The sequence below is a fragment of the Oncorhynchus masou genome, chromosome 19 (genome assembly GCF_036934945.1).
Source record: "Oncorhynchus masou masou isolate Uvic2021 chromosome 19, UVic_Omas_1.1, whole genome shotgun sequence".
NCBI classification, from domain to species: Eukaryota; Metazoa; Chordata; class Actinopteri; order Salmoniformes; family Salmonidae; genus Oncorhynchus; species Oncorhynchus masou.
In genome coordinates this window covers 5,332,758-5,347,036 of record NC_088230.1, presented here as the reverse complement: position 1 = coordinate 5,347,036, position 14,279 = coordinate 5,332,758, and the positions used below count along the sequence as shown (strand labels likewise).

Below are 14,279 nucleotides of genomic sequence, written 5' to 3'. Positions count from 1 at the left end.
TAGGTTTTATTGTAAACCAGAAAAAGAGCTGTCGGACCCCATTGCAGTGCATTCTGTTCCTGGGTCTTGAGTTAGACTTGCACGTGAATCACAATTTTTATATCCATGCAGAGGCCTTCCTCACCTGGCTCTTAGAGATTTACCCAGAAAGACTCACAGCTGTAATCTCTGCCAAAGGGGATTCTAACATGTAATGACTTAGGGGGTTGAATACTTATCTAATCAAGACTTGTTTTTTGTGTGCTTATTTAATCTTCTACAAATGTTACAATTTTTCTAAGGGGTGTGATTACTTTCGGAACACACTGGAGCATCAGCAAATCAACATAATTTAGTTGAGAGGGCCGCGCCCAGACTATTCAGTCTGCAAGGGCACCCTCCATGAGAGGGCTGTATGTGTATAAGTGACAGGCATTTGAGCTCTGGTGCCAAGATAAAGGACTTGTTCATTTTCAGTTCTTTGTGAGAGACATCCTGGCGTTCCTACAGGAGCTTTTCGAGCAGGGTCGGGCATTCTCCACACTGGGGGCCCAACCCCTGGTTGTTAGGTTCCTTAAAGGTGTGTGCTGTCTCAGAACGGTCTCTAAACCAATTGCGCCAACATGGGATTTGGCTATGGTTTTGGAGGCGCCTTTTGAGACTCTGGAGTTGGTGGATCTTAAGATTCTCTCCTACATGACCTTTCAGCTCATGGCTTTGGCCTCAGCTAAACGTGTTCGGGACCTGCACACGTCACCCATATACCCTTCCTGTACTCAGTTCGCCCCTGGCAACGGTAAGGGGACGTTGCATCCGAATGCTGCCTTCTTCCTGAAAGTCATGGTTATGTCCCACAGGTCTTAACCTCTTGGAACTCTAGGGGCAGTATTTCATTTTTGGATAAATAGACGTGCCCGTTTTAAGCGCAATATTTTGTCACAAAAAGATGCTCGACTATGCATATAATTGATAGCTTTGGAAAGAAAACACTCTGAAGTTTCCAGAACTGCAAAGATATTGTCTGTGAGTGCCCTAGAACAGGAGCTAAAGGCAAAACCAAGATGAAACTGCAACCAGGAAATGAGCAGGATTTTTGAGGCTCTGTTTTTCATAGTCTCCTTATATGGCTGTGAATGCGACAGGAATGAGCCTGCCCTATCTATCGTTTCCCCAAGGTGTCTGCAGCATTGTGACGTATTTGTAGGCATATCATTGGAAGATTGATCATAAGAGACTACATTTGCCAGGTGTCCGCCCGGTGTCCTCCGTCGAAATTGGTGCGTCATTTTCAGCTGCTGGTATTTTTCCATGGGATTCTGAGACGAAAGTAGGCTTCCACGAACGGCATATCAATGAAGAGATATGTGAAAAAAAACCTTGAGGATTGATTCTAAACAACGTTTGCCATGTTTCGGTCGATATTATGGAGTTAATTTGGAAAAAGTTTGACGTTTTGGTGACTGAATTTTCGGTTCGTTTCGTTAGCCAAATGTGATGTACAAAACGAAGCGATTTCTCCTACACAAAGATTCTTTCAGGGAAAAACTGAACATTTGCTATGTAACTGAGAGTCTCCTCATTGAAAACATCCTAAGTTCTTCAAAGGTAAATGATTTTATTTATTTGGTTTTCTGGTTTTTGTGAAAATGTTGCGTGCTAAATGATACGCTAAATGCTAAACTAGCTATCAATACTCTTACACAAATGCTTGATTTGCTATGGTTCAAAAGCATATTTTGAAAATCTGAGATGACAGTGTTGTTAAGAAAAGGCTAAGCTTGAGAGCAGGCGCATTATTTTCATTTGCGATTTTCAGAAATCGTTAACGTTGCGTTATGGTAATGAGCCTGAGGCTGTATTCACGATCCCGGATCCGGGATGGGTAGTATCAAGAGGTTAAATTGAGCAATTTCCCTTTGCTTCTGAAGAGCAACAGAGGTCACATGCCCTGTGTCCAGTACGAGCTTTGCGCACGTACAGTGCCTTGCGAAAGTATTCGGCCCCCTTGAACTTTGCGACCTTTTGCCACATTTCAGGCTTCAAACATAAAGATATCAAACTGTACTTTTTTGTGAAGAATCAACAGCAAGTGGGACACAATCATGAAGTGGAACGACATTTATTGGATATTTCAAACTTTTTTAACAAATCAAAAACTGAAAAATTGGGCGTGCAAAATTATTCAGCCCCCTTAAGTTAATACTTTGTAGCTCCACCTTTTGCTGCGATTACAGCTGTAAGTCGCTTGGGGTATGTCTCTATCAGTTTTGCACATCGAGAGACTGAAAATTTTTCCCATTCCTCCTTGCAAAACAGCTCGAGCTCAGTGAGGTTGGATGGAGAGCATTTGTGAACAGCAGTTTTCAGTTCTTTCCACAGATTCTCGATTGGATTCAGGTCTGGACTTTGACTTGGCCATTCTAACACCTGGATATGTTTATTTTTGAACCATTCCATTGTAGATTTTGCTTTATGTTTTGGATCATTGTCTTGTTGGAAGACAAATCTCCGTCCCAGTTTCAGGTCTTTTGCAGACTCCATCAGGTTTTCTTCCAGAATGGTCCTGTATTTGGCTCCATCCATCTTCCCATCCATTTTAACCATCTTCCCTGTCCCTGCTGAAGAAAAGCAGGCCCAAACCATGATGCTGCCACCACCATGTTTGACAGTGGGGATGGGGTGTTCAGGGTGATGCGCTGTGTTGCTTTTACACCAAACATAACGTTTTGCATTGTTGCCAAAAAGTTCAATTTTGGTTTCATCTGACCAGAGCACCTTCTTCCACATGTTTGGTGTGTCTCCCAGGTGGCTTGTGGCAAACTTTAAACGACACTTTTTATGGATATCTTTAAGAAATGGCTTTCTTCTTGCCACTCTTCCATAAAGGCCAGATTTGTGCAATATACGACTGATTGTTGTCCTATGGACAGAGTCTCCCACCTCAGCTGTAGATCTCTGCAGTTCATCCAGAGTGATCATGGGCCTCTTGGCTGCATCTCTGATCAGTCTTCTCCTTGTATGAGCTGAAAGTTTAGAGGGACGGCCAGGTCTTGGTAGATTTGCAGTGGTCTGATACTCCTTCCATTTCAATATTATCGCTTGCACAGTGCTCCTTGGGATGTTTAAAGCTTGGGAAATCTTTTTGTATCCAAATCCGGCTTTAAACTTCTTCACAACAGTATTTCGGACCTGCCTGGTGTGTTCCTTCATGATGCTCTCTGCGCTTTTAACGGACCTCTTGAGACTATCACAGTGCAGGTGCATTTATACGGAGACTTGATTACACACAGGTGGATTGTATTTATCATCATTAGTCATTTAGGTCAACATTGGATCATTCAGAGATCCTCACTGAACTTCTGGAGAGAGTTTGCTGCACTGAAAGTAAAGGGGCTGAATAATTTTGCACGCCCAATTTTTCAGTTTTTGATTTGTTAAAAAAGTTTGAAATATCCAATAAATGTTGTTCCACTTCATGATTGTGTCCCACTTGTTGTTGATTCTTCACAAAAAAATACAGTTTTATATCTTTATGTTTGAAGCCTGAAATGTGGCAAAAGGTCGCAAAGTTCAAGGGGGGCGAATACTTTCACAAGGCACCGTACATTGTGCGGACCTGGGATTTCCGGTGAGGTGACCAGCTTTTTTTCTGTTTTACCAGCTCACGTCAGGGCACTCTCTAAGCGTCTCTCCCACTGTATTGTGGAGGCTATCTCCTTGGCAAATACCAGAAAGGGCCAAGGGTTACATAGCAGTGTTTCGCGCCCACTCCACCAGGTGTCTGGCAGCGTCTTGGACATTATTTAAAGGGTTGACTGTAGGGCATATTTGTGCTGAGGCGAGCATCACCACTCACATTTGTGAGGTTTTATTGCTTGGATGTCACTGCTCCCAGCGTAGCCCACAGCATGTATACAGCTAGGACAGGAGAGGGTCATTAGGCAGCATGTCCCATGTCCACAATACCCAACTACTGCATCTTGAGGGGTGGAGGTCTGGGTTGTCTGCCATGGGCCATTTCATTTGGTATCCGTTGGGTCCAGCTTGGGGCGGGATTCTAGTTCCCCATGGTTGTGTTGTACCACGAGTACTGACTGAAAGGGAACGTAATGTTATGAATATAACTACTATTCCCTGAAGAAGCGAAATGAGTTGGGAAACCTGTTTGGCCCCGCACCGCCCGTTCCTAGGCTCTGTGAAGTGCAGTACTGAATTGAAGGAATTATTCCGAGCATCACGCTTATCACCTGTGTTTTTTTATCACCCATGATTTTTGGCCTGATTTTTGTTCTTCAATCGAAGTCGCTAGAGTGCAACTGCCCATAGTTGTGTTGAACCTTGTTTCCCACCTTCAGGGAACAGTAGTTATAGTTATAACGTGTGTTTCCAAGGATAATGGTATCCATTTACTAATAACATGTATTTCTCTCTACCTCAGCTGTAGATGCAAGATGGTTGACTGGAAGACCGACTGTCCTGACCAGGAAGGGAGTGATAGTGAAAAAGGGAGCGAGAGAATGCTCTATGGAGAAACACACTGAGACTCAGCTCCAACCCACCCTGCCCAGAGTGACTGAGCGACAACTTCACCCCTCTCCTTCCCCCCTGCCCCCTTCACCCCCTGTCCTGCAGCACCAGCCCCTTCACACAGAGGTGACCCCTCCCCACCCCTGGGGTGAAGCATCAATCCCCCTAAACACACACAAAGCCACTTTCCTCGTCCCACACATCTGAAGCTTCCCACCTGGCTGATTATCAATGTGATGTACGCTTCCTGTCTTGATGAGCTTCCATCGCCCTTGCTGCAACTCGGGAGTATGCTGTCCCATGGAGAGTGTGGTGTGTGTCTGTGTGTGTGTGTGTGTGTGTGTGTGTGTGTGTGTGTGTGTGTGTGTGTGTGTGTGTGTGTGTGTGTGTGTGTGTGTGTGTGTGTAAAGTGAGTTCGAGAAAGTGTGTGTGTGTGGTCTTAGAGTTGAAGGATTATTATCTTGTTTATTGTATTTATATTTCGTGAGTATTTTCTCATTCTCCCCATCCTTTATCTTTTCTATTTCTGATTGTATAGATTATGTGCCCTATTTTCTCATATATATGTAAGACAAATTCTACCTTAACAATGGTACAGATGTGATTTCAATGGCATGGTCCGGTATCATTGACTGCAAAGGATGACTTAATGTGAATAGACAGGGCGTGAGGTGAAAGCCTATAGAAGTGCAACAATCTTAAACTTTAACCTTTGACATTGTACTTACCTTCAGCCTGACAATATATTGTCTGCTCCTACTGTAGATAAAACATACTTCACTGTCTGACTGACTGTGAAAAAAGTATTGTTACTTTCTGAAATATATGGTGTGTAGAAATACAATAAAACACTAATACACTGCAATGCAAATTTTGCTGAGATAACAAGGCCTATGAGGATGTAAAGTTGCATAATGGTAAAGGCTATGTACTCTCATGCAATGCCAATTGGCCACATAGTGGCGCTATAAAAAGCGATTGAAAAGGGAAACGCCCCTCACCCCATGTGACCTAAAGTCCTGAAATTCAGTACATAGGTCCCTCCCCTCACAAGGAACAAATTTGCCTCAAGAACACATAATGGCCTCCATGATGAATTATTCGCTATTTTTAATTTTGTGGAAAAACACTCGATACTCCTCTGCCACTGAATGACCGATCTCCACAGAACTTGGGACATGGCATCTACAAACAAATTTAGGAAAAAACAAAGGCTGACAGTTCTTCCATGAAGGGTATCTATATTATTATGAAGGTAAGTTAATGTTTTCGTTATGAAGATTGCATTTCCACTGATTTGTCTATCTAAATAACTAGGGTTTTGAAATGTCATCCTAAGACTTGCTTGATACAGTATACAGTACAAGTACGCCAATAGTTTTTGCAATAATGTGTTAAGAACAAGTACTAATGCATGCGCTGTGTAACGTTGATATAGTCCATCGGAAAGGTTATTTCTCAACAGGTTACATCTGACACAAACATTTCTAAACTATCTCGAGTGGTGTAGCGGTCTAAGGCACTGCATCTCAGTGCAAGAGGCATCACCACAGACCCCCTGGTTCAAATCCAGGCTGTATCACAACTGGCTGTGATTGTGAGTCCCATAGGGCGGCGCACAATTGGCCCAGCATCGTCCAGGTTTGGCCGGTGTAGGCCGTCATTGTAAATTAGATTAGTTCTGAACTGACTTGCCTAGTTAAAGGATAATGGTGATCGTATAAATGAGCAAAGTAGGCAATGCATCTGAAGTTATGTTAAACTAAATGTTTTGCTATTTCAAGAATGTTTATATGAGGCGAAGTAGTGTGAAATTCTGTCATAAGCAAAATATAAATCAATGTGTTTTTTTCCTGGTGCCACACCAGTAATGCTTTCTTGGCCTTAAGTAACCAATGTAGTAAATTAGGCCACATTTTACCAGAGCGAATATCGACAAAGGGTCTTGGAGTATGTGTTCATGTAGGATAACGTTTGAGAATGAATGGTGATATACCATACATTTTCTTTGTTTGATGGCAATGTCAATAAATAGCATAGTTAGGTGGCGACCTTTGTTTCCAAGTATGCATGTAGCAGTTAAACTGTTATGGTTGTTACTGTCATTCCAAAAGCATTACCAATGTTTTCCATCTTCAGAATGTTGCCAAGTATGGTACTATGTTGCAGAAGAAAGGAAGCACTGCTAAGGTACAAAATAGTAGGGTTTGGTCGACATGAAGGCACACTTTCGTAGAAGGGGAACACTGGTAATCTAAAATAAAGGAGGACCAGGGCACTCTTCATATAATTAATTAAAATGCATTCATTTCTAAGACATGTTCAAGGGAAACAAAGGTGAAAAACGACAACGCGTTTTGGCTGCTTGGCTTTGGCCGGGAGTACAAAGATCTGATAAAACCATGTCCTCTTGGAACAGCTTTTTCCAATCAACCCTGATTTGAAGGGGGAGAGGTTACCTAATTCATTGGACAATACCTAGTAAGCAATACTATACTCATTAAAAAGTGAAATACTGTAGATATGTTATCAAAATGCAAATAAAGTCTAGAAGTATCAGAACCCATAGAAAGGTAGTTCTAACTTTGAATATAACTGGGTAAAGTAGCCGTGGCAATTTTAGCAATCTTGGTGGGGCAAACTCCCCCAAAAAGTTTTAGCTGCATGCCAGCAAAGCCACTACACAGCACAATACGAAACAATACATTCATTGAACTATGACTGAGACAAACGGTCCCCACAAACTGTTAGGGCCTACATAAATCTGTCCAAACAGCAGTCCCAACTCCTTACCACCACTACACCTGGCTATCAGCGGAGCCTTGTCTGGCAGCGAAACAGTTAATTCAACATCATTTTTTGCCATTAAAAAAACATAGTTGAAATGGCTGATTTGCTTAAACAAATGTGGTTTCTACTGACAATTGAGATGTACACACTATGGCATAAGGGGATGTTAAGAGGCAACCCGTAATTTTGATTAAGACATTGATTAAGGATTGGACCCTTTCAATTTCTACCTAAAATGACATAACCAAATCAACTGCCTGTAGCTCGGGACCTGAATCAAGGATATGCATATTTCTGAAACTATTTGAAAGGAAAAACTTTCAAGTTTGTGGAAATGTGAAAAGTATGTAGGAGAATAACATTAGATATGGTTCATGATAAAAACAAACAAAATAACAAGTTTTCTTTGAAATGCAAAAAGAAGGCCATACATGAGGAATATGCGTGTAATTTAGATGTTGTCCAGAAGATGGCGGCAGTGTGTGTGCACCAGACTGATTCTACATAATATTTTTTATCCCTGGTGTCCCTCAAGAGTTTGCCCAAATATACCCAAGTGTCTGAATTGGTCAATTGATAAATTCCCAAGTACGTAACTATAGAGAACATGCACAAATATTATGGTAATACATTATTTTAGTTTACACACTTCAAGTAATGTCATACATGATGGATCATTAGCTTCCCTACATAATAGACACTAACCTTCACACATCTAGATGTCCGGACGGGGTTAGTGTGGAGCCAGAGACAGCCGAATGGTCAGACTGAAGGATCCAGATCAGTTAGAACTCAAGTTTACTATTACTATTTTGATTTAACCTTTATTTTAGCAGGAGATGAGCATCAACCATTTTACGGATGAGCCCTGCATCAATACATCAAATAAACAAATAAACATATTATACAGAGTATGGGGAAGAACTAATTGAGCTATGCATAATGCAAACTCCTCTTCAACCAGTTTATTTTCAATGGAGAATGAATCCCGTTGCGCATGAGCTTAGCACAATGGCCTTTACTCATACAAAGGGCCATCACATACTCATGTAAAGCCCAGCTCATTGGCTAGCTAGTTATGTTTCAAAAACGATCAGTGGTCATTGGACCAATTCACAGTCAATCAAGTGAACACCGCCTGTCTTATTGGTGCGTAATGTCTGTCCTTCATGGGCTAAAAGAGGTGTTGTGTAGCCAATACCTAATGTAGAATGGTGAAACAAAGTTTGGTTGCCTCCTAGAGTGTATGTGGATTGCACAGTAATCGAACTTGACTGGGTAAAGCATGGTGTAGTGTTTATATTTCATAAATTGTTTTGATGTAAGTTGAGTCGGAATTCATGAGAAACGCTGTATACAACATGGATCATGATAGGATATAAAAATGTATTTTATCAAACAAAACTATGCTACATTTTATCTCGGGGACCCTCAGGATGACAAATCAGAGCGAGACTACTGAATGGAAGTACATGATTTACCTTCAGAGGTGAATGTAATCAAACCACTTGATAAGTGTTTTGTTGTTGTGCACTATCCTCAAACAATAGCATGGTATTTTTTTCCGCTGTAATAGCTACTGTAAATTGAACACTGCAGTCAGATCAGCAATAATTTAAGCGTCCTGTCTTTGTCCCGGAAAGTTGGCTGTTGTTGACAATGTCAATTCTAGTCACATGATTGAATATTGATTAAAAAAAACTGTCCCGATTTCGGGACACCGCTCCAGAGTGAGCTAGGACGGAAGTAGTTAATACAACTATATGTTTAGCACTTTAAGTTTAAAGCGTCAGAATTCAGAACATAGGCCGTTCTTACAGTATTCTCCCTGTACACCAAGTCAGAACCGTAGGACAAATACAGGTGGCATATAATGGTGAAAAGAAAATGAGCAGACAATGAAAGCTCTTAAAATATTTGACATTTCTCTAAAACAAGCTACAGGCTACATGTGCACCACCAAGTCAGAACAGTCGGCTAAATTATGAGGGGGAAAAGGGACCACATTATTAGGGAGAGTCACATTGGCTACAAACAGCTTACTACACAACATACACTTATGTATACTGTAGCTAGGACAGTAATACTATCTCCCTGGCATATTACATAATTTATGCAGTAGCATACAATACATTTTTGAACTCCTCTTGTTGTGCTGTGCTCACTTGAACAGGAAGGTGGTGCAGTGGTCCTTTGTGGGCAAATTCTGTCATCAGTCTGGCATTCTCTGGATTTGTTTTTATTTCAAGACAACTGGGAACTCTGGGTGGGGACGAGGTCCAATCATGACATTAGTTATCTTCAGTTTGAGACTTATTTCCCAGTCTGAGCTATTCACCCCCCCCCCCCCCCCCCCAGAGTTCCCAGTTCTCTTGAACTCCAGTTGTTTCCAGTTGTTTTGAACACGGCAAAAGTCATGCTGGATTGACCAATGCTGAATGTTTAACCTTTTAAATTGTCTAAGAGACCACTAAACCCAGACTTGGACCACACATCCACTCCACTGAATAGCAGGCCAGTGATTGTTTGCAATGCTTGCAGTTAGGCACTGATTCCTTCCAAATCACTCATTGCTGAATTTGCGATTTCCAACTTTGTTGTGAAATGTTTATGGCCAATGCGCACTGATACTTTATCTTCATATGACAAGTATATTCACTATATTCCTAAAGAAATGAATGTACTTTTTTCTCCATTCATTTTCCCGGACACCCAAAAGTACTCGTTACATTTTGTATGTTTCGCAGGAGAGGAAAATGTTCCAGTTCACACACTTGTCAAAACAACATGCCTACTGCCTCTGATCTGGCGGGCTCACTAAACACAAATGCTTTGTTTGTAAATGATGTGTGAGTGTTGGACTGTGCCTCTGTACATTTTAAAAATAGTACATTATTGTGCCATCAGGCTTTCTTAATATAAGCAATTTGAAATGATTTTAAACTTTTAGTAAAGTGTATTTTTGCAATTACATTAACTTTTGATACTTAAGTAGATTTAAAACCAAATACTTTTAGACTTTACTGGGTGACTCATTTTTACTTTTTATATTAAGGTATCTTTACTTCTACTCAAGTATGACAATTTGGTACTCTTCTACAACTGAGAATAGGAGAACCATCTATTTTTATAGTACACTAGAGAACAGCGAACATGGGCCGCGGCAGTCTAAACATACCTGGAGGGCAATAGAGCATTATGTCCACTAGGTGACGGCAAAGGGAACTCTCTCAACCCTACAGGAAAAGTGAGAAATCCATATCTTAATTTAAACTAGGACACTTAGTGGCCTGTAGTTTGTAAATCCCAAAACCTTCCCTTGGGTTTAGTTGTTTAAGACGGTCCCCTTTTTTCTAATTGAGGCCGGAACATGATCCATACCTAAAACTTGTAGGAAGGCATGGTCGCCATGGTGTAAGAACTTGTAGTGCCTTGCCATGGGGGTAGTCTTCAATGCCTACCCTTATGGCGTACTTGTGTTCCACTAAGCGGTCTTGAAGGTGTCTCTTACTCATGGATGTTCAGTCCAACCGTTATAATCAGGGCTGCGGGTGCACAGCGGAGCGGCTCTACGCCTCTTCTTAGAATGGTGCTTTGTCTTGCAAGATCACTTCATTATTAATTATATTCTTCATAACAAACCAAATATAATAGCATGATAATATCAGGCTACTGTTATACCAAAAACACCATGTAACTTCTTATGACAATTTAGGATGATTGTGCTGAAATGCTGCATTTTGTTCCTCATGCGGTGGCTGTGTTTGACTTCATCTTCTCTAAAATTTGATTAGTTAGGCTAGTTAGTCACCTTTCCTTACATCATTCAAGAAGATCGACATGTATATTCCCATGAAACGGATTGGGATAAAATGGTTAGCATGTATGCAGCATGGATGTTATCATTCACGATCGACCATGATGATGTCATAATCTATAATAAAATGGGCGTAATTTGGTGTTTTAGGATTTAAAAAATATAAAAAATTCCTCTTGCATTATTTCCTATGCCTTTACATAATGTAAGTTGGATGATGCATTATATGTAACCTATATTCTAAAATGATTTTATACAATAAACCTCATGTTGGTACTAAATTTCATTCAAAAATTATGGCTTGATATATTTTGTTTAAAAAGTTAATGAGGCCTATATCGTTTCAATAGCAATATAGTTGAAACCACTATTGGCTTCATTCATTTACTGAATCTATTCTCGTAATTTTATGCTAGGCTACATGCTGATAGATTATTTTAAGTATTATTGTAACAGTAGGCCTACCTACACAATAACCTCATATGGAGTTACTGACCACAATCGAATGAATTAATGATAGTAAGTGTTGATACATTTATTTGGCCTTGGCGGCACAGCACATGGAAGAAAACAGCGCTGCAGGAAGGGGTGCTGAAAGGGCTGCAGAAAAATGTAAATACAATTGCGTGACCCAAAACACTGGAGACCACTCGGAACCCATCTGTCCTCTTACGACGACATTCCCAAAGCCGGTTGTCAATCCGGATGGCCAGAACGATGAGCTCATCCAGAGTGTCAGGGTTGTCCCGGGAAGCCAGTTCACCCTTGAACGTCACCGAGTCTGTTCAGAATGGCTGAGTGAAGTGCCTCTGTATTAAAGGTCCACCGATTAATCGGAATGGTTGATTAATTAGGGTCGATTTCAAGTTTTCATAACAATCGGAAATCGGTATTTTTGGACGCCGATTTCCAATTTTTTATTATTATTATTTTACACCTTTATTTAACTAGGCAAGTCAGTTAAGAACACATTCTTATTTTCAATGACGGTTAACTAGTCTAATGCTCGAACCACCTGCCTCTCATTGCACTCCACGAGGAGCCTGCCTGTTACGCGAATGCAGTAGAAGCCAAGGTAGGTTGCTAGCTAGCATTAAACTTATCTTGTAAAAAACAATCAATCAATCACTAGTTAACTACACATGGTTGATATTACTAGTTATCTAGCGTGTCCTGCATTGTATATAATCGATGCAACGCTGGGGGGTTATTTAACAAAAGTGCATTTGCGAAAAAGCACAATCGTTGCACGACTAACCATAAACACCCATGCCTTTCTTAAAATCAATACACAGAAGCAGAACACAGAACCTGCATATTTAGCTAAAAGAAATCCAGGTTAGCAAGCAATATTAACCAGGTGAAATTGTGTCACTTCTCTTTTTTTTACCTTAATTTTACTAGGCAAGTCAGTTAAGAACAAATTCTTATTTGCAATGATGGCCTAGGAACAGTGGGTTAACTGCCTGTTCAGGGGCAGAACCTTGTCAGCTTGGGGGTTTGAACTTGCAACCTTTTGGTTACTAGTCCAACGCTCTAACCGCTAGGCTACCCTGCGTTCATTGTACGCAGAGTCAATGTATATGCAAGTTTGGGCAGCCTGGCTCATTGTGAACTAATTTGCCAGACTTTTACGTACTTATCACGTAACATTGAAGGTTGTCCAATGTAACAAGAATATTTAGACTTAGGGATGCCACCCGTTAGATAAAACACCGAACGGTTCCGTATTTCGCTGAAATAATAAACGTTTTGCTTTCGAAATGATAGTTTCCGGATTCAACCATATTAATGACCAAAGGCTCGTATTTCTGTGTGTTATATTATAATTAAGTCTATGATTTGATATTTGATAGAGCAGTCTGACTGAGCAATGGTAGACAGCAGCAGGCTCATAAGCATTTTTCTGCGTTTTGCCAGCAGCTCTTCGCAAGCACAGCGCTGTTTATGACTTCAAGCCTATCAGCCTAATGGCTGGTGTAACTGATGTGAAATGGCTAGCTAGTTAGCGGGGTGCGCGCTAATAGTGTTTCAAGCGTCACTCGCTCTGAGACTTGGAGTAATTATTTCCCTTGCTCTACAAGGGCCGCGGCTTTTGTGGAGTGATGGGTAACGCTACTTCAAGTGTGGCTGTTGTCCATGTGTTCCTGGTTCAAGCCCAGGTAGGGAGAGGAGAGGGACAGAAGCTATACTGTTACACTGGCAATACTAAAGTGCCTATAAGAACATCCAATTGTCAAAGGTATATGAAATACAAATGGTATAGAGTCCTATAATTCCTATAATAACTATAACCTAAAACTTCTTACCTGGGAATATTGAAGTCTCATGTTAAAAGGAACCACCAGCTTTCATATGTTCTCATGTTCTGAGCAAGGAACTCAAACGTTAGCTTTTTTACACGGCACATATTGCACTTTTACTTTCTTCTAACACTTTGTTTTTGCATTATTTAAACCAAATGGAACATGTTTTAATATTTATTTGAGGCTAAATTGATTTTTATTGATGTATTAAGTTAAAATAAGTGTTCATTCAGTATTGTTGTAATTGTCATTATTGCAAATAAAATAAAAAAATTGACAGATTAGTCAGTATCGTCTTTTTTTAGTCTTCCAATAATCTGTATCGGCGTTGAAAAATCATAATCGGTCAAACTCTACTCTCTATTCCATCCGCTCTCAGCCGCGAGTGTCCGAAAGTTAATGGCGTAATCGGCTACGCTCCGGCTTCCCTGCTGAAGCAGTCTTTGAGCAGCATTCCTGCCACTGATGGGGTGATCAGAAACCCTCATCTCCTAGGTGAAGCTTTGCCAATTAAAACCAATGTCTAATTGTTGCTCCCATATGTCCGTGGCCCAGGCCACAGCCCATCCTGAGTGCAAGGAGATGCCACTCTGGAACGCTCGGTGGGAAATGATGCCTGCAGCTCGAATACCAGAGAGCATTGGAACAGGAACCCACAACACCTCTCAGGATGCCCGGCCAACAGAGGAACCTAAATAGCCAGGCAACCAGGTGACCAGAAGGGGGAAACAAACACAGGTGAAACCAATAAGAAACAATCAGGGTAACCTGGAAACTAGAAACAAGGTAAGGGTGCCCTCCAGTGATAACCTAAGGAAGCGCACTCAAAATAAAACAGAAACTGTAACAGATTGGTGGCT

The 14,279-nt window shown here is 41.0% G+C and overlaps 1 protein-coding gene across 1 annotated transcript in view; it reads left to right on the top strand.

Moving 5' to 3' along the window:
* The window catches only part of LOC135505738 (A-kinase anchor protein 12-like), a 66,331-nt gene extending 60,960 nt beyond the window's left edge, over positions 1-5,371 (top strand). The window contains exon 4 of the mRNA XM_064924826.1: positions 4,418-5,371. The gene's annotated coding sequence lies outside the window, so the exon portion shown is untranslated. The remainder of the gene's footprint in view (positions 1-4,417) is intronic.
* The last annotated feature ends 8,908 nt before the right edge of the window (positions 5,372-14,279 follow it).